This window comes from Rattus rattus, chromosome 4, assembly GCF_011064425.1.
Source record: "Rattus rattus isolate New Zealand chromosome 4, Rrattus_CSIRO_v1, whole genome shotgun sequence".
Lineage (NCBI taxonomy): Eukaryota > Metazoa > Chordata > Mammalia > Rodentia > Muridae > Rattus > Rattus rattus.
In genome coordinates this window covers 113,405,623-113,426,482 of record NC_046157.1, presented here as the reverse complement: position 1 = coordinate 113,426,482, position 20,860 = coordinate 113,405,623, and the positions used below count along the sequence as shown (strand labels likewise).

Sequence of the window (20,860 nt, the reverse complement as noted above, 5' to 3'; positions counted from 1 at the left end):
CCTTGAGAGTATGCAGCATCACCCCACTTCCAGCCTCTCTCTGCTTGGCGCTCTGGCTGCACACCTGTTCCTGTTGCAGCCATACCTGTAACTGTTGCATCCACGCCTGTTCCTGTTGCAGCCATGACTGTTGCTGTCATGCCTTCCCACCATGATGGGCTCTCATTTTATAAGTTTGTTTTGGTTGTGGTGTTTTATTGTAGCAACAGAGAAGTAACGGATAAAATCAGTACCACCCCCACAACCACTCCCACCACTAGCATCATGACAATTCGAGTACAGACTATGCTAGGTACTGCACTACAAACTTTTACTTGTATCAACTAATTTAATCCTACCAATAACTCTATGAGGCAGTAACTGTGCTATTCACTTCCCAGACAGGTGTGCTGAGGTAAAGAATTCATACAGCCAGGACTACCTAATTAGTCAGCACTAATCTAACGATGGGTCTTTGGGTTTAATCCCTGACTCTAGAGATCCAAGGGCAATTTCTGGGAGCAGTAAACATCATGATATCCTCTACCTGATCACAGGGTCCCAGAGGACATCTCAGGTCTTAGATAAGGTGCATCAGGGTGTCCTGGGATGTGTTCAGGGCTGAGATGGGAAGTGAGAATGTGAGGGTCTTTGCAGAGTGTGCACACATCCGAAGCCCAGGCTTGCCCCAGCAGTAAGACGGAGGGAGTGTGCTTGAATTAGGGGAGTTCATTGTTTCCTGAGGAAATGGTGGTGGGCTCCTCCCTCCTCTAAACTCTATGCATTTTCACAACAGAAGCAAGAAGCTTCCAGATGCCAGCTGCAGAGTTTCAATTCCTGCCTGGGAAGAAAAATGAGCACTGTTTCCAGGAACGGGAAAGGACTGGGGGTGAAGGAGAATGTTCTGAAACCGGAACGCGATTACCAATTACAGTGGTTAGTCCAAGCCTGTCTTGTGCTTAGGACGGGTCTTGATCTTCTCCAGAGACGACCAGAGCTACCAGGGCCCTAGATTCCTCGGGTTCAAGTGTACTCACAAGGCTTTGCAACAGGAGCCGGCTGTTTGAATTGGCGTTGCAAGAAGATAAAAGTGGTTCCCAGCTTTTACTGGAGTTGGGGAGTCTCCCCATTGCTGCTCTCTTGATACTACTGTCTTTCCTGCCCAGGCCCCGTACTAGTAAGGCCAGGCCAGGAACCTCAGCACTTCTCCAAGGATGACTTCTCCACACAACCACAGGAGGTGTCTGTTGCTAACTAACCTTTGGGGTATGATTATGAAAGTAATCAGTTGCCATGGCTGGAAATACTGATAGTTATATCTGAGTTCAGGAGCTGTTACAAAGCGCTCGCTTCGGGATGGTGAGATGTTCGGTGGGTAAAGAGGATTGCTGCTAAATCTGAAGACCTGAGTTTGACTTCCAGGGTTCATATGTTAGAAGGAAAAAACAGACTCCCCCAACAGCCAAATGGAAGTATTACTTAACAGTTGCACAAGCTGAGATCCAGAATGACTAAATAGCTCGTTCCAAGTCACCCTGTGGCCCAGCTAGGCAGTGAGTGAGCAAAAGCTTCTCTAACTTTAACCCCTCCACTGTAGTATGGGCAGTCCAAGGTGAAGACGCCCTGCAGATAACAGAGGGGGTCCTGGGAGTTCACTGCCACACAGGGGCTCTGTGAAGAGCGCTGCATGTCTAAAGGGGAGATTTCCTTGGGGGGAGCACTGTCTCAAATGTCACAGTACCATTCTGAAGCACCGTGAGTCCTGTGCTTCAGTCCTACCTAGATTGATACTTGGAAGATGGTCAGAGCCAGCTGGCCACTCAGCTAAGACTAGCTGCCTTCGCTCTCACAGTTCTTACTGCCTCAGATGAGGCTTTCCCAAGTCCGTTCAGTTACCACAAATTAACCAGAGATACCTTCTGCCACATCCACCATTCACTTCAGAAATGGCTCGAGGACTTGGCAGCTGCTAGAGGCTCAGCTAGGCTGTGGGTATATAGCTGGGAACCAGACAGAGGTAGCTTCTTAGCTGCCTTTTATCTTTCTAGAGCCTGGCATGTAGGACAGAGAGGTTCTTAATGAGTTTGGGTTGGATGGATGGATGGATGGATGGATGGGTGGATGGATGGATGATCAAACCTCTAAGCCTGGCTGTAAGATCTTTCTGAAAGATGGCTCTAATCATATTTTTCTTCTCAGGAACCCATGATGTAGAGTCCTAGTACATCACAGAATCAATGCTGCATGAGCCACAGGCTAAGCCCCCACAATGCCTCCCACCTCCTGACCAGCCACACACTTCTGCTTTACCCCTCCCCCTAAGAGAATCCTTTGGGTTTCCCTCAGCTTCAGTTACTCTCAAGGTGACCTTTCCTGAGAAGCACTCTGACTGGAACAATCCTCAACATCTCTTCAACTTCAGGGCTGTTGGCTATGTCTACTGCAGTCCAGAAAGCGGGCCACTCAGAGGTGTTGTTAGCCTCATCATCTCTCACGCTGCTCGGAGAAGTCCCCCAGGGCAGAGACTGTGCCTGCTTAATTAATTTAATTCTGTTTCTCCCACTGAACTTTGTACTAAGGAGTCATAGGTACGGAATAAGAGAGGCCAGAGGGAAGCCATTCTCCCCCGCCCCCAGCCCCAGAGTGTGCAGTGTGGGGAGAAAAGGACCGACCCATCTCAACCTTCCGGCTTTGTGGTGGGGGAGGGGGTTGTGAGTTTTGAAGTGGGCAGCATGGGGGACTTGGGGGGGTGTCAGAGCAAGACTCCTGCAGGAAGCAGCCAGAGCAATCTTTCAGAACTAGAGAAGAGCCTGTGCAGCTTCCAACTGTTTACCTCTGGGTGCCATGGCAACCGGAGACTGGTCACCATAGCAACCCCATTCTTAACTAGAAGCACATCCTGCAGCTGACAGTGAATGAGAACAGAAAAGGCATAAAGTCAGGTGCATCGGAGGTACACAAAGTCCTGACGAAAACCCCAAGGAAAATGACTGAGATCTTGTGCCATACCGACAGCCATCAGAGAGCAACCATTTCTGGCATCAAGGGTCATGGAGGACAGCCCCCCAATCCAGGTGGGTGGAGAAGAGGTTGAGGAGGAAAAAGAAATAGAACAAATTCCACATCTATCCCCACTAACATCAGAGGATCCCTCAGAACTCAGCTGAAATCCCTAGAATGTTCCACATGACACAACTGCATTTCCTACAGCCAGAATCTTGGCGTAGAAGTTTGGTTTGGTCGTGACAAGCATGTCCCTCTCCGGGTCCTACAGGCTCCCTTTCCTGTGAATTCTCACTTAGGGAGGTGCACACTGCACTCACTTGCTGAGTGCCATGACCAGACAACTACGTCACTGCCTGTCTTAAGGAGTGATGGTGTTTGGGGTGGAAGAAGATCCACAGAGAATGCTGGTGCAGAGCTGGGCTCCCTGTTATGGGATGGTCTTTGAACCCAGGTGGTGGGCCTCTGTCTAAAGCTTTGAGGGATGAGGCATTGGGGATGGTGAAGCAGACCCCTCTGCACCCAGGTCTGAGCCCAGAATAAGAATGGATGATGTTTGCCCATATGGGACAGTCTGGTTTCTGGGGAGAGGTTACCCAGGGTAGATAGAGTTACAGGGGGGAGAGCCTGAGCAAATGGGTCTCACCTGTGAGGCTCAGTTTCACCAATACCTATGGAAGGCTGCAAACTCCACACCACTTAAGTTCCCTTCTTGAAGGAGGTAAGCTGTGTCTAGGAAGGCGCTTGCTTCTGTGGATCAAAGTCCCAACAGCATTGGAAAGGGAGACAATGGGGGGGGGACATGGGGCCAGCTCTCTCCGCTTCCTAGCTCCCCAGCTCCAGCCCAGGGTAGCCAGTAGTAGGTCAGCAACCTGAGGTTGTCAAGGGTGGGCTGGGAGTGGAGAAGGGGGTGGGAGACAAAGGGGAGTGCGGAGTTATTGAGGAAATTCTGAGGACCCAGCCAGACACTTTATCAGATAAGCGGATTTTAAGGGATCAGGGGCCACCAACTCTACTCTAGCCTCTAAGCCTCTGGCCCCGTGGCTAAGTCCAGTATAAATTTTTCATTAGAAATGAAAAAAGAAGCTTCCTTCTTAAATAAATTCCTCACTCCTTCCTCAGTCCACCCATCTCTTTGTCTTTCTAGGCTGAGTAGGGTTTGCAAAAAGCTGCTCACACCCCCTGCCTGGTCCCTCATGGACCCAAGTGTCCTAGGTGCGATTTTGGAGCTGACTCTAATTCGGTGAGCCAGGGGGACGAGATGGATTTTGAGCCCCTTCCTGAAGATGCTGCCTCTGAGCAGTGTGGGGAGAAAACTTATGGCTGGATTCGGTCCTGTCCCGGCAGAGCCCTCCCGTTTCTTTTTGTTTGGCTACTGGACGGCTTAGCGGGCTTAGCTCAGAAAGTCTGCAGAAAGGGAATGCTTATGGGGAGCATCGAGGATGTTTGCTCTTGTTCCAAGTGCACTGGAAGAGTGTGGGGTGTCTCCTACGCCTGCGGAGACAGGCAGGACAGGACCTGTTTCAGCACCGTGGGCTGCGGACAGCGACACACGACTAGCACCCGGACTGGCAGCTCGAAGGTGGAGTCCGGATTCAGCCGGGACTCTGCTTTCCCAGCGCAGTGCCCAAGCAACTCCCAGCTCAACCCTCCTTGAGTCCTTACTTACCCCGTCAAAGTTTGGGCTTCTCGGTGCACCTGGATCTGGAAGAGCGACTCCACTCTTTGGTCTCTGAGAAGCTCAGACTTCTTTCTCCTGCTCCTCAGCTGTTCAGGAAGGTCTTCTGGGGCCAGCAGGCGGGCGGAGTAGCCCGTTGCCTCCTTTGACTGGGAGAGTCAGCTGAGGCGCCTGAGATTCAAAGGCAGCCTGGAGAAAGGCAGAAGTCACTGCTCGATTGTATCCAAAGGAGGAGGAGGTAGCAGGAAGCAAGAAAGCAATAGTCCAGCTGTCAACTTTGGACTTTTCTCCTGATCTCGTGGACACCATAGACAGCTTCCAGTAGTTCACACTAAGTCAGAACAGTAAGAATCATGCGGCCTGAAGAGAGTGTGTGTGTGTGTGTGTGTGTGTGTGTGTGTGTGTGTGTGTGTGTGTACTATGCTTATCTACAATGTGCAATTGTACAATCTATACTCTTAGCGATGCTTTTAGAAACAAGCTTCTCTTGGGATGCATATTCTTCATTTTTTGTTTTTTTTCTACCACACTATATTCCAGACCAGTGGTTCTCAACTTGTGAGTAACGACCCCTTTGGAGATTGAACGACCCTTTCACAGGGGTCATATATCAGATCTCCTTCGTATCAGGTATCGCATACATTACTATGATTAATGGTAGCAAAATTATAGTTAGTAGCAGTGAAAAAATGTTATGGCCAGGGGTCACCACAATATGAGGAACAGTATTTAAGCATTGAAGCATTAGGAAGGCTGAGAACTGATACTCTAGATGCACAGAACCAAAATTTAAAACCCACCAACTCAGCTAGTAGTCCCTACTCTGTATTGAATTCAGAGGGATTAAAGCTCTCCTTGGAGATAAGAGTTTTTTGGTTCTTTTTCCCCAATAAGCCTGTGCAGTTTGAGAAACGAGATTTACGCACAGTGGGTGCAGGTGAACAGGACAACATTGCTAAGAATGGTGACTTATGGGGCAGAATATTTGCCTAGTATGTGTGAGGCCCTGCTTCAATCTCCAGCTGGGAAGAGGAAGAGGAGAAAGGAGGAAGAGGGGGATAAGGATGGGGAAGAGAAGGAGGGAGAGGAAGAGAGGGAGAAGGAGAGGAAGGAAAAGAGTTGTAGGAGGGAGGAGGAAGCAGAGAAGGAAGAGAAAGAAGATAGGAGGAAGAAAAGGAGAAGGAAGTTGAGAAGTAGAAAAAGAGGAGGAAGAGGAGAAGGAAGAGGAAGGGAGAAGAGGAGGAGAAGGAAAAGGAGGAGAAGGGAGGAGGAGGAGGAGGAAGAAAAGGAAGGAGGAGGAGAAGGAAGGAGGAGGAAGTGGGAGGGAGGTGGAGGAGGAGGAAGAGGAGGAGGAGGAGGAAGGTGGAGGAGGAAGAGGAGGAGGAAGGAAGGAGGAGGAAGAGGGAGGGAGGTGGAGGAGGAAGAGGAAGGAGGGAAGGAAGGTAGGAGGGGAAGAGGAGGAGGAGGAGGAAGAGGAGGAGGAGGAGGGGAGGAGGAGGAGGAGGAGGAGGAGGACAAAGAGGAGGAGGAGGAGGAGGAGGAGGAAGAGGAGGAGGGAGGAGGAGGAGGAGGAGGAGGAGGAGGAGGAAAGATTCCCATCTCTCCATCACTGACAGTTGCCATCTCTGGCTCTGAACCCTTGATTCAAAGCAGATTCCCAGAGACAACTGAGCCTTTTCATCTGACAAGAACTGGCTGTCTTGAGTGCCAGGCTCTCACGACCAATACCACAAAGGAAAAACAAAAAAGAGCCACAAAACCAGACTGTACAGCAACCAGCCCACTGGGACGTCTCCAAGGAGCTTCTATGGAAGTTCTTAGAAATACTCATCAAAATTGCCTTTCCATGGGGTAGATCATCTTCGTTCACGCCTACTCCAAAGTTGAAACGTTGAAGCCCAGAGCCTTCACTTGAAAAATAAGAATTAGAAAAATAGGTAAGTGTGTACACATGTGTGTCCTGTACACTCATTGTAAAAATGGGAAACAAAGCCTAGAAAAAAAATGTCTCTGAAAAACCTCAGTCTTGTTTAGATCCAAGAGATTCAGACAAAGAGCGAGCAGAAATGGAACAAAACAAAGCTGAAGCCAGTCACGGCAGCACATGCCCATAGTCCTGGCTCTTTGAGGGTGTGGGGACTTGAAATCAGAGGGCAGCCTGTGCTGCACAGTTGCACAGTGTGTTCTAGCACACCCATGGTCACCATGGCTCAGAGTTCCAGAAGACAAAATGACAAGGACAAACAAAACAAGCCCAAGGCGAAAGAAAAAAAAACAAACAAAAAAACAAAAAACAAAACAAAACAAAAAAACCCCTAATCAACCAAATGGAAAACATTTCAAGTCAAAGCTGTGAGCATGGGTAGGGTAGAGGCCGCCTGTTTTACTGTTTATGTTCCAAGAAGGAACTTGAAATTAACCTAATACTCGAGAAAAAATGAGTTTGTAAGACTCAACTTCATCATGAGACTTAGTGTCCACATTCCAGAGAATTTCTGACGCGTCTTGTGCAATTGTTTTGTCTTCGCCATCAGGAAACAATTCTTTATTTTTTTTTTTCTCTAACACCAGTGATTTATGCTACAACTTGGAGCTGTCCTCCACTGGCTCATCCCCTGGAAGGCAGGAAGCAGATGGTGTCTTCTGTTTGTCTGGAGATGGTTCAGAGCTCTGAATGATTTTTAAAGCCCTGTTTGGAAAATGCAGTGGTTACCACGTATGACTTTTTGAACATCATCCTGCAACATGAAAGTCCCCTTGTCTGCTGGTTTCTGAACTACACACCACTTCCAAGACTCGAGGAGAGTGCAGAAAATAAGACCTTGTGGAATTCTCAATGAAATGGAGAGGTTTACTGTACCTGATGGAGGGAGACACAGAAGTTGGTGCGGGTCTGGGCATGTAATTGGCCATTAGGTATCAATGTGTGTAGCACTAGTTATCCCTAAAGAACTTACACTACTGGGCGGGGGGGCGGGAAGGAACAGATAACTTGGGGCAGGCAATGATTAGACAAAGACAGAAAGGGGTGTTTCTATGTATTCAACTGCAGGGGCATTGTCTTAGTTAGGGCTTTACTGCTGTGAACAGACACCATAACCAAGGCAAATCTTATAAAGGACAACATTTAATTGGGGCTGGCTTTTAGAGATTCAGTCCATTATCATGCAGGAGGAGGTGAGAGTTCAACATCTTCATCTGAAGGCTACTAGCAGAAGACTGACTTCCAGGCAGCTAGGATGAGGGTATTAAAGCCCACCCTCACAGTGACACACTTACTCCAACAAGGCCACACCCACTCCAACAAGGCCACACCCACTCCAACAGGGCCACACCCACTCCAACAGGGCCACACCCACTCCAACAGGGCCACATCCACTCCAACAAGGCCACACCCACTCCAACAAGGCCACACCTCCTAATAGTGCCACTCCCCAGGCCATGTATATACAAACCATCACAGGCATCTAGTAGCAAGGTCCTAAGAACATAAAAGGTCCAAGTTTGGCACAAGACCTACTCAAGTGGAGTGTCCTCTGGGGGACCTGTGGTATTGACAAAGTGTCGTCTAAGGGATGTCGCAATGTGAGGGAGGAATGACTGGGCCCGGCTCAGTTTGGAAAAACGTCAATCTTCTATGCACATGTAGGATCAATCAGTGCCAAACCATTCCAGGAGAGTTAATGGGATGCCCCAACCGCCCTATGGCACCAAGAGAGCCAGGAAGGACATCTTCAGAAACTCCAAGCTAAAATAGATCACAGAAGGGGACTGTGGAAAAAGTGCTGCTTCCTTTTCCTGACAGGGCAGTGAGATCGGGAGGGGACACAAGGACTAGGTGATCCCTGTGCAGCTTGAGCCTCAGGCAGACCATGCCAGGGAGCAGGGAGGATTCTGTGGGGGCTTAGTGTACTACCGAGCCACCAGGAGCAGAGGGAAGATAGAACAAGGGTGCCTGGCCTGTCCGGTTCTATCCAGCTGTGAGTTAGGTGCTCTCGTGGCGAGGGGGATGGGCAGTAACCATGCCCGAGGGCTTGAATCGGATCGTGAGTAGGCACCTGTGTGACTTAAGGGTCACGCCGTCGATTCTTAACTTTTGAAATTTAAGATAAGCACGATGATCTGCATCATCTTCTGGGATTTGTTATCGATAGCCAATATTAGCTAAGTGGGATTCAGAGATATTTCATGTAGCTTTCACTTATTCAGTTTCATTGTGTAAATAAATGTGTGTGTGTTCTGCTTGTGCCCGTGCCTGTCTGTGCATGTATAGAGATCAGAGGTTATTGCAAGGTGTTATTCCTCTGTTTCTGTCTACCATATTTCTGAGACAAAGCATCTCAATGAACCTGGAGCTCACTTTTTGGCTGGACTGGCTGGTTAGCAATGTCTGGGAATCCTCCTGTCTCTACCTCCACAAGCTCTGAGGACTCAGGTGTGAGCTGCTGTGCCTGACTTTTGCACAGGGGCTAGAGATCCAAACTCAGTCCCTAAATGCCTGTAACAAGCACTTTGCTCATCTCCCCAGAGCCTATAACTCATTGCTTATTCTGTGTGCAATATACATTGCTTTAAAAAAAAAAAAACCCAACAGAAAGAGAATTAACGGTTTTACCATTCTAATTATGTGAAATCTTTCTAGTTCAAACAAATTTGCATGTGCCAAAGACCAGGTATTTTCAGGTGAAGGTTGACTCAAAAGTACCCAAGTTGTGCCCTTGCGTGGGCCAAAGCACAGGTATTTCTGCCGGGGCCTCACGGCTCTTCTGACTGTGTAGAAGAACACACACTCAGATAAGGGGATAATCAGATTAGCGGAAGATGAGCAATGCTCTAAGCAGATGAGCTAGGCCAGCGGCAAGGGGAGGGACAAAGGGAGGGGCAAAGGGAGGGGCTAGTCCAGGGAGAGGGTCTGGATCCTTGGCAGGCTGGCGATAAGGCAGCTTGTTAAATCAAATGTTTTATGAAAAACAGCGGTATGTTCAATTCTGCTGTGTGAATTCCCAACGTGTGTGTGTGTGTGTGTGTGTGTGTGTGTGTGTGTGTGTAACCTATTTTGCCCACTCCTTTCTCAGGCAGCTACGATGATAGTGTTTATTTCTCATATTTAACTGGCGGCTTGAAAAAAATTAAAATGCAATTAATGAGATGGGAAGAGTTAAAATTCCATCAATGTCACGAGGGACCTGGGGAGGACTATGGGACCATGGGAGCTAACCTGCCTTGTCTCCAGGGAATGCCCTGTCTGTTCTTTCAGACCTTCCTTGCCCAGTATCATAAGGCCCCCAACATCAGCCCTTCCACCCCACCCAAAGTTCTAGTATCTGGACACCAATGCCCAAAAATCACACCAGCAGAACTTCATATTTTCAAATTTCGATCCACTTAAAAATGCAAGTAACTCCAGGAGATACAGTGCAGATAAAGGACCTAAACCTCCTGATTAGAAGGGTTGAGGAATATTGATGGTGATGCCCGGGTGAGGACCAGGTGATGTGCCCACCATTCTGGGAACAAGTAGGATCAGAACGTGGGATGAAAGACGCTGAACAAGGGTCACCCCAACACAACCAAACCCAGGATGTCTCTGTAGCGTTCTTCTGAGCCCCAAACCTTTATTTCCTTCCCCAACCTAAAACAACTAGGCTTCCCAAGCTGGCAAGATTGTGACGGATGCAAATTCTGTTTTGGTGACTTGTCCTGTGGGTGTGAGCAGTGTTCTCCCTAAATGAGATGTACTCAGCCACACTCAGCCCTTCACCATCCGCATGGCCAAGGATAAACACACGGAGTCCGTTGTGCATTTTGTGTATATATGATGTTTATGGTGTATATGCGCGTGGGGCAGGGCGTGCTTACCATGGTACATGTATAGAACTCAGAATTCTTAGTTGTGCATTCTCATCTCCTACCTTGTCTAAGGCAGGGTCCCCTTGTCTGTCACTGCACACACCAGCTTGGCTGGCCCGGGAGTGTTAAGGGCTCCCCCTTCTTTGCCTCCCATCTTGTCATGGGAGCACTGAGATTGTTACCATACCTGGCTTCCGAGGATTTCAACTTAGATCCTCACACATGTAGAGCAAAAGCTTTATCCACAGAGTTGTTCCTCCAGCTCCTCCTACACCTGAGACAGGGACTCGATGTGAAGCCCTGGCTGGCCTGGAGCTCAAGAAATTGGACAATAGGTGTGTACCCCCAACACTTGCCTTATTTTGCACATTTCAATGTGAAGAGGAAGAACAGTTAGCAGGCTATCTGTGAAATACAGCGAGGAAAGGTGTATTTCAAGACTCCAAATTTGCTGAGTACCTTCAATGGTGGGCTGAAGGTATAAACCAAGAAATGAGGTAACAGGAAAAAATGTGAGATTCCAAATGGCAGTTCCTAACGACAGGAAGAAGAGACCAGGCTTAGACGACAACCTCACTCGATGTGACGTAAGCATGATGCTATCTCTTTTTTTTTTTTTTTTTTTTTTCCAGAGCTGGGGACCGAACCCAGAGCCTTGCGCTTGCTAGGCAAGTGCTCTACCACTGAGCTAAATCCCCAACCCATGATGCTATCTCTTTAGAGAGCTGGCAAAAGGGTAGTGAAGAAGAAGGCTGGCTTAAAGTAAGCACTTCACAGAGGAAAGAGCTAATCCTGGCCCAGCTCCTTTCTTATCAACATACCTGCATTGTTTTCCTTTCAATTGCTACATTTAAAACACAATGTTGCATAGCTGGGCAGCACTCGGAAGCAGAGGCAAAAGAATCTCTGTGAGCCTCAGACCAAATTGGTTTACTTTGTTGGAACCTTAAAAATCAACTTCCGGACTGGGATCTTAGCACCCCAAAGGCTTCAGCTGACAATGGACCATGGTTTTGAGTGTGAGGCTAAGATGGTTCCAAAAAGAGTCTGAGGCAGGCCTGGGCTCCGTAATGAGATCCTGTCTTGAAAAGGAAACATTGATCTAATAAATTAATTGTACGTGTTCTGTGTTTCTTCATATGCTCATCCACCATGATAGCAACAGTGATACAAATATAATTTTGCTGCTCAAATTTAATTATCTCTTACATTTTTATAAATAGTTTGTGAGTTTTGGCTACGGTCAAATAAATTATGACTGACTGTGATCATGGTCAAATGAATTGCATAGTGGAACAAAATAAAAAATTGTTGATTTTTTTTTTTAAAAGAGATGTATTTATTTACTATGTGTGCAATATTCTGCCTGTATGTATGCCTCCACACCAGAAGAGGGCACCAGATCGCATTATACATGGTTACAAACCACCCTGCAGTTGCTGGGAATTGAATCTAGGAACTCTGGAAGAGCAACCAGGGCTCTCAAGCGCCGAGCATCCCTCTAGCCCCACCCCCACCCCAACCCCAATTGTTGATTTTAAAATATATAGTTTAAGTGTGTGTGTGTGTGTGTGTGTGAGAGAGAGAGAGAGAGAGAGAGAGAGAGAGAGAGAGAGAGGAGGGAGGAGGAGGGGGGAGGGAGGAGGGAGGAGAGAGAGAGAGAGAGAGAGAGAGAGAGAGAGGAGTAGAGACCAAAAGAGAATGTCAGATCTCCTAGAGCTGGCGTTACCAGTGCCTATGAGTTGCCTGACATGCTGGCAACCTGAACTTTGATCCTTGTAAGAGAAAAAGCCCTTTAAACCCCAAAGCCACTTCTCCAGGCCAACTTCTGACCATTTTAGACATTTGCTTGCATTATCCCATTTCTGCTCCTCTTCACATCCATCTTTAACACCTGCATAGAACTTCTCTTTATCTCCCAGAGGCAGAGTCACCCCAAGGACATAAACATCCAAACTTGGGTGTTTTAGCAATTTCTATGAGTGTCAGTCACGTCCCAGTTTCAAAATATACACTAAACTAACATCTATTCTATTTTCAAAGATAATGCATAAATGGACCCTATTGTGGATGTAGTTAGCTTCTCAATAGGACGGTGACTGTCCTCTTGTCTATTCCTTGCATTGATGAATGCTTTGTGAATCTTCTATTCATGTCCCGCTAACGTTCAAGTTGTGATATTTTTCCTTGCAGTGCTCATGAGATTTTAATGTAATACTAACAGACCTTCTGTTGTTCTGTTAAGAAATCATTGCCCTGCCCACATCTGCTTCAGTCCTGATAATTGTTCTTGAGATTTGAGTACATTTTACATTTTCCTCCTTAATTCATTCATTGAAAGCCTAGAAATGCGCACTTCTCCTGACTGTATGATGTCTATTCTTTCTTTGGTGCGGTTCTGTTTTTATTCCTAGTACGATTTAATATCATTTAATATAACGGGGCTTATTTTGATATAAGTTCTACACAATTTAACTTGAAATTTCTTTAACTTTGAGCAAAGTTAAATTTAATGTGAGGCAAAAAAAAAGGGAAGGAGAGAGAGAGAGAGAGAGAGAGAGAGAGAGAGAGCGAGAGAGAGAGAGATTAGGACACCCCCTTCCTTAACGGCACTGTCAGGTGTAATTCATTGTTCCTTAGCTCCAGAGTCACCCTTCAGCACATACCCCACAGCAATGGGCAGAATTTCTAGTAGACTTCCTTCATTTTGGTGTTGAAATTTCTCAGTAGAGGACCCTGGTGTGACAGGGAGCAGAGAGGGGCTCCCCAGTTGTTTCTGGGGTGCCACCATTGGTGAGAAAGCAGGAAGGAGGAGACAGGCTCTGTCCTGGCCAGTGCAGCTAGGCTAGAAGGTGCAGTGGGTCCCCCCACCCCTAGCCCCATGTGCTCAGCTCTTTCTTGATCCCCTCCCTGCAGCCCTGGTATTGATGCCCTTCCTGAAGCTGCTGTAGCTCCACCCGCACCAGGGTCCTAAATCCCTCTGCTTCCATGTGGCCCCTCCCCAGTTTGTCTTCCGATTAGTCGATCCATCGATTAATCGATCCATCGATTGATCTTCTGTAACTGCAACCCTCCCAACAAAAGGGCCGCAGCCCTGGGTGAGCTGCTTCCAGCTGGCTGAGTAACTGCAGGCCAGCTCTGCTCTGTGCTAAGCAGCGAACTTCCCTTTGAGACATAGCGCTGCAAGGGTGCCCATTTCACCACGTCTGTGCAAGCCTTGAGGAAGCTCCTATTCCAAGTTTGTTTGGCTACTTCTTCCAGATCCAGGATGCCGGGAAGAATTCTTATATCTCATTATCACTTAAAAAAACATGGTTAATTTTAACTAATCTAGATCTTAGTGTAGTTTCTGTGATATAAACATCACAGCCCAGAACATAAATATATGGCTCCTCCCCCGCTTGATCACTAGTTAAGAAAATGCCTTACAGCTAGATCTCATTGAGGCATTTCCTCAACGGAGGCTCCTTTCTCTGTGATAACTCCAGCTTGTGTCAAGTTGACACACAAAACTAGACAGTAAATCTTTTTATTAAAATATATTTACGTATATATAGACACATATATTACATGTATACATATATACACACATATATACATATATACACACACATATATGTATACACACATACACATATATGTATATACACATATACGTATATACATATATACACACATTTATACACATATATACACATATAAATGTATACACATATATACATATATACACATATATGTGTATACACACACATATACATATACATATATACACATATAAACGTATATACATATATACACATATATGTGTATACATATACACACATATATATACATATATACACATATATGTGTATACATATACACACATATATACATATACACATATAAATATATATACATATATACACACATATATACATATATACATATATACATGTATATACATATACATAATACACATACTGTGTATATATATACTGTGTATATATACATATATACACATGCTGTTTATATATGTGTATATGTATATATGTGTATATATATGTATATATGTGTGTATATACACACATATATTTTTAATAAAAAGATGTATTGTCTAGTTTTACATACTGTGTATATATACTGTGTATATATAAGTATATATACATACTGTGTATATATAAGTATATATACATACTGTGTATATATATATTCTGTGTATGTATACATATATACATACTCTTTATATATATTTATATATACATATATGTATATATGTATATATGTATATATTTTTTTAATAAAAAGAAGATGTACTGTCTAGTTTTATGTGTCAACTTGACACAAGCTGCAGTTATCACAGAGAAAGGAGCCTCCCTTGAGGAAATGCCTCCATGAGATCCAGCTGTAAGGCATTTTCTTAACTAGTGATCAAGGAGGGAGGAGCCAGTCCATTATGAAGTCTTGTGTTCTATAAGAAAGCAAGCAGAGCAAGCCAGGGCAAGCAAGCCAGTAAGACACATCCCTCCATGGCCTCTGCATCAGCTCCTGCCTCCAGGTTCCTATTCTGTGTGAGTTCCTGTCCTGACTTCCTTTGGTGACGAACAGCAACACAGAAGTGTAAGCTGAATAAACCCTTTCCTCCCCAACTTGCTTCTTGTTCATGATGTTTGTACAGGAATAGAAACCCTGACTGAGACAGAAGGGTGAGAAATCATTTTTTCTTTTTAAAAAAGATTTATATTCTATGTGTGTGAGTGTTTTGCCTCCGTGCATGGAGGCCGAGGAGCATGTTGGATCCCCTTTAACTCGAGTCACAGATATTTGTGAACTGTCTCATGTGTGCTCAGAACTGAAATGGAACCGTCTCTAAGAGCAGCAAATGCTTTTAGCTGATGACCGTCTCTCCAGCCCAGGAGCCTTTCTTAAATGGCAGTTTAGGCTTTTGGGTGTATGGTTTATTTCACAAAGTTCAGCACCCATTTGTGTGCTCCCATGTGTGGGTGTGCACATGTGTGTGGGTGTGCACATGTGTGGGGGTGTGCACATGTGTGTGGATGTGCACATGTGTGTGTGCTGCTGTTGTTGCTTTAACTCAGCAAATTTGGAATAGAGAGAAACACCTTTAACTTGATAAAGTCTTTCAGGATATTAGTATCATGCTTGATCTGGAAGCAGATCAGGGGCAAGGAAAGGATGTTCACATCCATTGCCTCTGCATCCGTCTGCACTGAAATTGCAGTGGGTGACTCTGAGTGAACAGTTCTCTGGACACAGCGGGGCAGCTGCACATGACCTGTGCGAGCTCCAGCCAGACAAAAATCCCAGGATGGAGAGGGCAGGTTGACTAGAAGTCCCCATCCCTAGCTGAGGAGCTACCGTGGACTGGTGGCTACTGGGAAAGATAGAGCCAGTTTTGTTTAAGGGTATGTGTCCAGGTAAGACTGCCATTCTCGGGGCTGGAGAGATGGCTCAGTGGTTAAGAACACCAACTGCTCTTCCAGAGGTCCTGAGTTCAAATCCCAGCAACCACATGGTGGCTCACAACCATCTGTAATGAGATCCAATGCCCTTTTCTGGTGTGTCTGAAGACAGCTACAGTGTACTCATATACTAAATAAATAAATAAATAAATAAACAAATTAATTAAAAAAAAAAAAGACTGCCATTCTCTGGTGGATGTCCATGAACTCAGGAGACGGGACGGATTGGACTTTATGGGCTTCAAAAGAGGGCACAAGTTGGGTTGGCAGGCAAGGGAGGATGTATCTGGAGGGGTGGACAAGGTCAAAATATATTGAAATTCTTAAAGAACAGATAACGATGAACCAAAATGAAAGAACCAAACATTTTTGGAAGACTGGAGAAAAAGATGAGAACCGACATAGGATAGAATTTAAAAGTTGTAGGTTTTTCTGACCCAGCTAGCTCCCACATAACTGAGACAGAGGCCTATTATGTTTATTAGCAAGCTTTAAGCACTACGCTGCGTACTTCTAAGCTATTCTAACCCTCTGTGCTATCTACTTCCCAGCCACATGCCCAGAGATACCTGTAATTAGTCCACAGCCCTGCAGTCATGTTGTCATGGAGAAACCCCTTTGGCAACTCCTCCTCATGCCCGACCTCATGGCCATCTTCTTCTTCCCTTCTTCCTGGACCCTCACCTGCCTCCCAGCCAACTCCTTCTTACTGGCTCTTCTGCCCAGGACCCCTGGCTGGGATGGGAAGTCCAGCTTTCCGTTTCCTCTGCCCAGACATTAGCTGTTCAGCCTTTTATTAACCAGTCAGAGATAACTGGGGAGCCTGCTTTACACCACACTGATATAAGAGATCTCTGGACACGGACATCAGCGTCTGAACACACAGAGCACACCACAACCCCCAACACCACAATGCAAGTGTACATTGCTTTTTTTTTTTCTTTTGGCTTCAAACATAATTGGATCCACATGATTGGCTGCTCCAAACTCCAGCTGTAGTGACTTCACCATCATAGACTATGTATATTTTGGGCCATGAGCCAAAATTAAAATCTTTCTTCACTATGAAAACAAGACTTTACATGCATATAAAAACAAACAATCCCAGAATGTTTGCATGACTTTGGAGTCAGTAGAATTTTCATAGCACACAAAAAGTTTAATATACCAAGACAATGAACTGTACTTTATATCAAATTAAAAAATAATCTCTCCCTGCCAAAGGATACCATGGGGTAAATGAAGGGGATGTTCTGTGAAATTTCATAGCATGTACTCTATGAAATTATATCAAATATGGTATATATGGAAATATATAGCATGTACTCTATAAAGTTGTATCAATTATGGTATATATGAAATATATAGCATGTACTCTATAAAGTTATAGCAAATATGGTATATTAAGAAATAAATGAGGAGGCACTCCAGATCAGAGGAGACCGACCTTGGTTCAGACCTCCAGTGTTGTCTTTTTCTTTTGCCAACTGGTGAGTTTGTAACAAGGTCCACTGATTATAAAACCCTGATAGTGTCAATGGACTATTTTAGATCACGAACTATGGCTAAGTAAGAGAATGACTTTGTTTTTAGAAAAATCCACATTGAAATAATACAGATGAAAGAATATAATTATAACTTAAATATTTTCAAATCCAATTTTTAATGATGGTTCTTTTTTTTTTTTGACAGTGTCCTTTGCCTTACAGAAGCTTTGCAGTTTTTGTTTTTTGTTTTTGTTTGTTTTTTATTAACTTGAGTATTTCTTATATACATTTCGAGTGTTATTCCCTTTCCGGTTTCCAGGCAAACATCCCCTCCCCCCTCCCCTACCTTATGGGTTTCCCCTCCCAACCCTCCCCCATTGCCGCCCTCCCCCAACAGTCTAGTTCACTGGGGTTCAGTCTTAGCAGGACCCAGGGCTTCCCCTTCCACTGGTGCTCTTACTAGGCTATTCATTGCTACCTATGAGGTCAGAGTCCAGGGTCAGTCCATGTATAGTCTTTAGGTAGTGGCTTAGTCCTGGAAGCTCTGGTTGCTTACATTGTTGTACATATGGGGTCTTGAGCCCCTTCAAGCTCTTCCAGTTCTTTCTCTGATTCCTTCAACGGGGGTCCTATTTGCTGCTGGCATTTAATGATGGTTCTTAAACGCTTTAATCTCCCTTTTAGCCCACCACCCACCAGAGGCATGGAAAAAGAAAGGATACAGGGGAAGTGGACCTGTTTAGAAAGGTTCTTTGGAGAACTCCTGTCTGTGTTGTTTAGAAATCGGCAGTTCAGTTCACAGGTCATCAGGCAGCGGCCGCTCGATCCACTCGCAAACACTTCACAGACTCACCAGTTCAGTAGAGTCGGGTTAGCAATGGCAGTGACATGACCTTGCAGAGACAGCCAGGCTTCAGCCTCAACTTGAGTTAGCAGGAGGGACCAGGAGAAACAGCAGGAGAAGTTCTCAGCTCTGCCTCTCTCAGGAAAGCAAAGATGAGCAAAGATGTGAGACCCACAAGCGTTGTACAGCTAGCTGTACCAGCAAGCCAAGCTCTGTCTCTGTCACTCTGTGGAGTCCTATTGGTAGCCCCCAAACACCATGCGTCCTCCATGTGTCTTGCCTCAGCACCCGTCTTACCCCCGCACATGCGCCTTTCTCAGTTGACATCAATCTGCCAATCAGCTCAAGTCCTTCAAAGCCGCAACAAACTGTAGCACACCACCAGAAGTTTTGGGGTGTGTTTCTTTCTATAGTGTCCCGACAAATTGAGCTCAACCACGCAACATAAGGCAGACCAATACATGCGTGTCGTTAACAAAGAATCCTTCATCACGTGTCCTTTCACGCGCTTGCTTTAGCAGAGCATCCTCGCTCCTGCATCTGCTTCAGCAAAATGCTCCTTCACGAGTCTGCCTTAGCTTTTCACACCTGTGTCCGCTTTAACAAAAAGTTCCTTCACGTGTTGGCCCCAGCAAAACACCATCCAACAGGCTTTCCAAAGAGCCCTTAAGTTTCCACTTCATATAATCCTATCATTTACTCTGAAATGGTTTGGAGAAAAATGTTGCGCTGTGAATGGTGGCACACATCGGTGATCTCAGAGCATGGGAGGCTGATAAAGGCAGACTGCTTCAAGTTCAAAGCCAGCCTGGGCCACATAGCAAGAAGCTCATCTCAAAACGCAAGCAAACAAAAATTACGTGGAGTAACACAGAAGAGACAGGGACAGAGAGGCAATGAGGTAAAACCGAGGCGGAGGTGGTGAAATGGTAACATTCGTGTATTATGAGGAAAGGCAACGTTGTAATTCTTTTGAGCCTTTTTTTTTTTTTTTTTTTTGGCCATTTTCCCGAAAGTCTGGAGCTATTTAAAAGGTATGCGTAGATAAGCTCCAGTGACAGATAAAATAGTCACACATCTGACAAAGGACTCATTTTTAAAGCGCACAAAAATTCCGCATGCCGAAAACAAAAAACCAAAAACCAAAACAAAACCCAACTCTGTCAACAAGCAGGGAGACCGTTGGAACAGAGACATCTTGTCAAGGAAGATTCAAGGGATGGGGAATCTACGCATGGAAAATACTCAGTGTTATTAGTAGTCAATATCCTAGTAGGAAGGGCGAAATGCAAACCTCATGGTAAATTACTAGTACACACACTCTAAAGTGACTACAGTGTCCCCAAAGTGACAGATCCGAGTCTCGGAAGCTACGCGGAGCCACAGTCACATTAGGGTTGGAAATATAAAAGGGTACAGTTTAGAAACCGGCAACTCCTTTCTCTTTAATATTTTAGACAGCATGCAAAGCGATGCTCGTCAGCGTGACGTTCCTACAAGTCTCAGTTTATTTTATTCACCCCACTCTCCACAACTCTCCCCGCCCTCCCCGCCTCTTCCCGCCCCGCCCCTTCCCCGCCCCACCCCGCCCCGCCTCTTTCCGACTCTTCCCAGCACCTTCCTCTCCCCATTGTCCCTTCTGCTTTCCTATCTTATCACCCTTTCTTTGTCCTTTCTCCTGGCCCTGACCTCTTCTTCCTCTCTTGTAAGTCCTTCTTATACTTCCATGCTACGTATAATATATATTTCACGTATGTATATATAATGCCTATTCTAATTTTCAGACTATTTTCATTTACTCTTCGGCAAGTTCACACTCTATTCAGTGTGTCCTGGCCGCCCGCCCTCGGCTTCATCTCACTTCCCCCAGACACCCCTCGACAAGTCTCTCTCTCAATTAGTGTTCTTTTGTTTGCTCATTCATGTGCTCGGTTTTGGTTATTTGCAACCCGCTTAGTTCGATGACCGCTGCCTGTTAGGATGCTGACCGGTCTCTCCGATGGCCTTGAACTCGTGCAGCGATCGCAGCTGCTGAGGCTTCCTAAGTACACAGCCGAGTAATGTGCAGAAGACAGCGTCTCGCAGCTCTCCTTCCCACCCTCCGGCTCTTTCAATCTCTCTGCTCTGCGTCCACCATGTTCCCTGAGTTTGGAGGTGCGTTTGATATCTTTGTATTTAGGGCTTGGAAGGACAACATAAGGACCCCATTTGTCTCCATGTAAGGACCAGGCCTGATTTCAGAAAGAAGGCCATAAGGCACCAACTCTGGGAACAGAACATAAAATCCAGAAATGAGGTCATAAAACCCCCTCTCAAAGAACAGCCTGGGGACAACCACAAAAGTGGGGAAATATCTTATCTCAGAATGAGCCATCTAGGCTGGGCGGTCCTATCCCATCCTTTGGTTCAACATTCATGATACAGGAATGCAGACCACTGACCACATGTGACCCCCTAGCACCCAGCAATGAAATTTTAATTACCTAATCCTCCTAGAGAGTTCCCCCGGTTCCCTACAAGAAGACCTGTATGCCTTTGTCTGGGGTCACCATTTCAA

The 20,860-nt window shown here is 45.8% G+C and overlaps 1 protein-coding gene across 2 annotated transcripts in view; it reads right to left on the bottom strand.

Annotated features, from left to right (window-relative positions):
* Cnga3 (cyclic nucleotide gated channel subunit alpha 3) overlaps positions 1-4,739 on the bottom strand; it is a 41,990-nt gene extending 37,251 nt beyond the window's left edge. For both annotated transcript variants that reach the window (XM_032899516.1, XM_032899517.1), the window contains exon 1: positions 4,652-4,739. The gene's annotated coding sequence lies outside the window, so the exon portion shown is untranslated. The remainder of the gene's footprint in view (positions 1-4,651) is intronic.
* Positions 4,740-20,860: the final 16,121 nt, after the last annotated feature.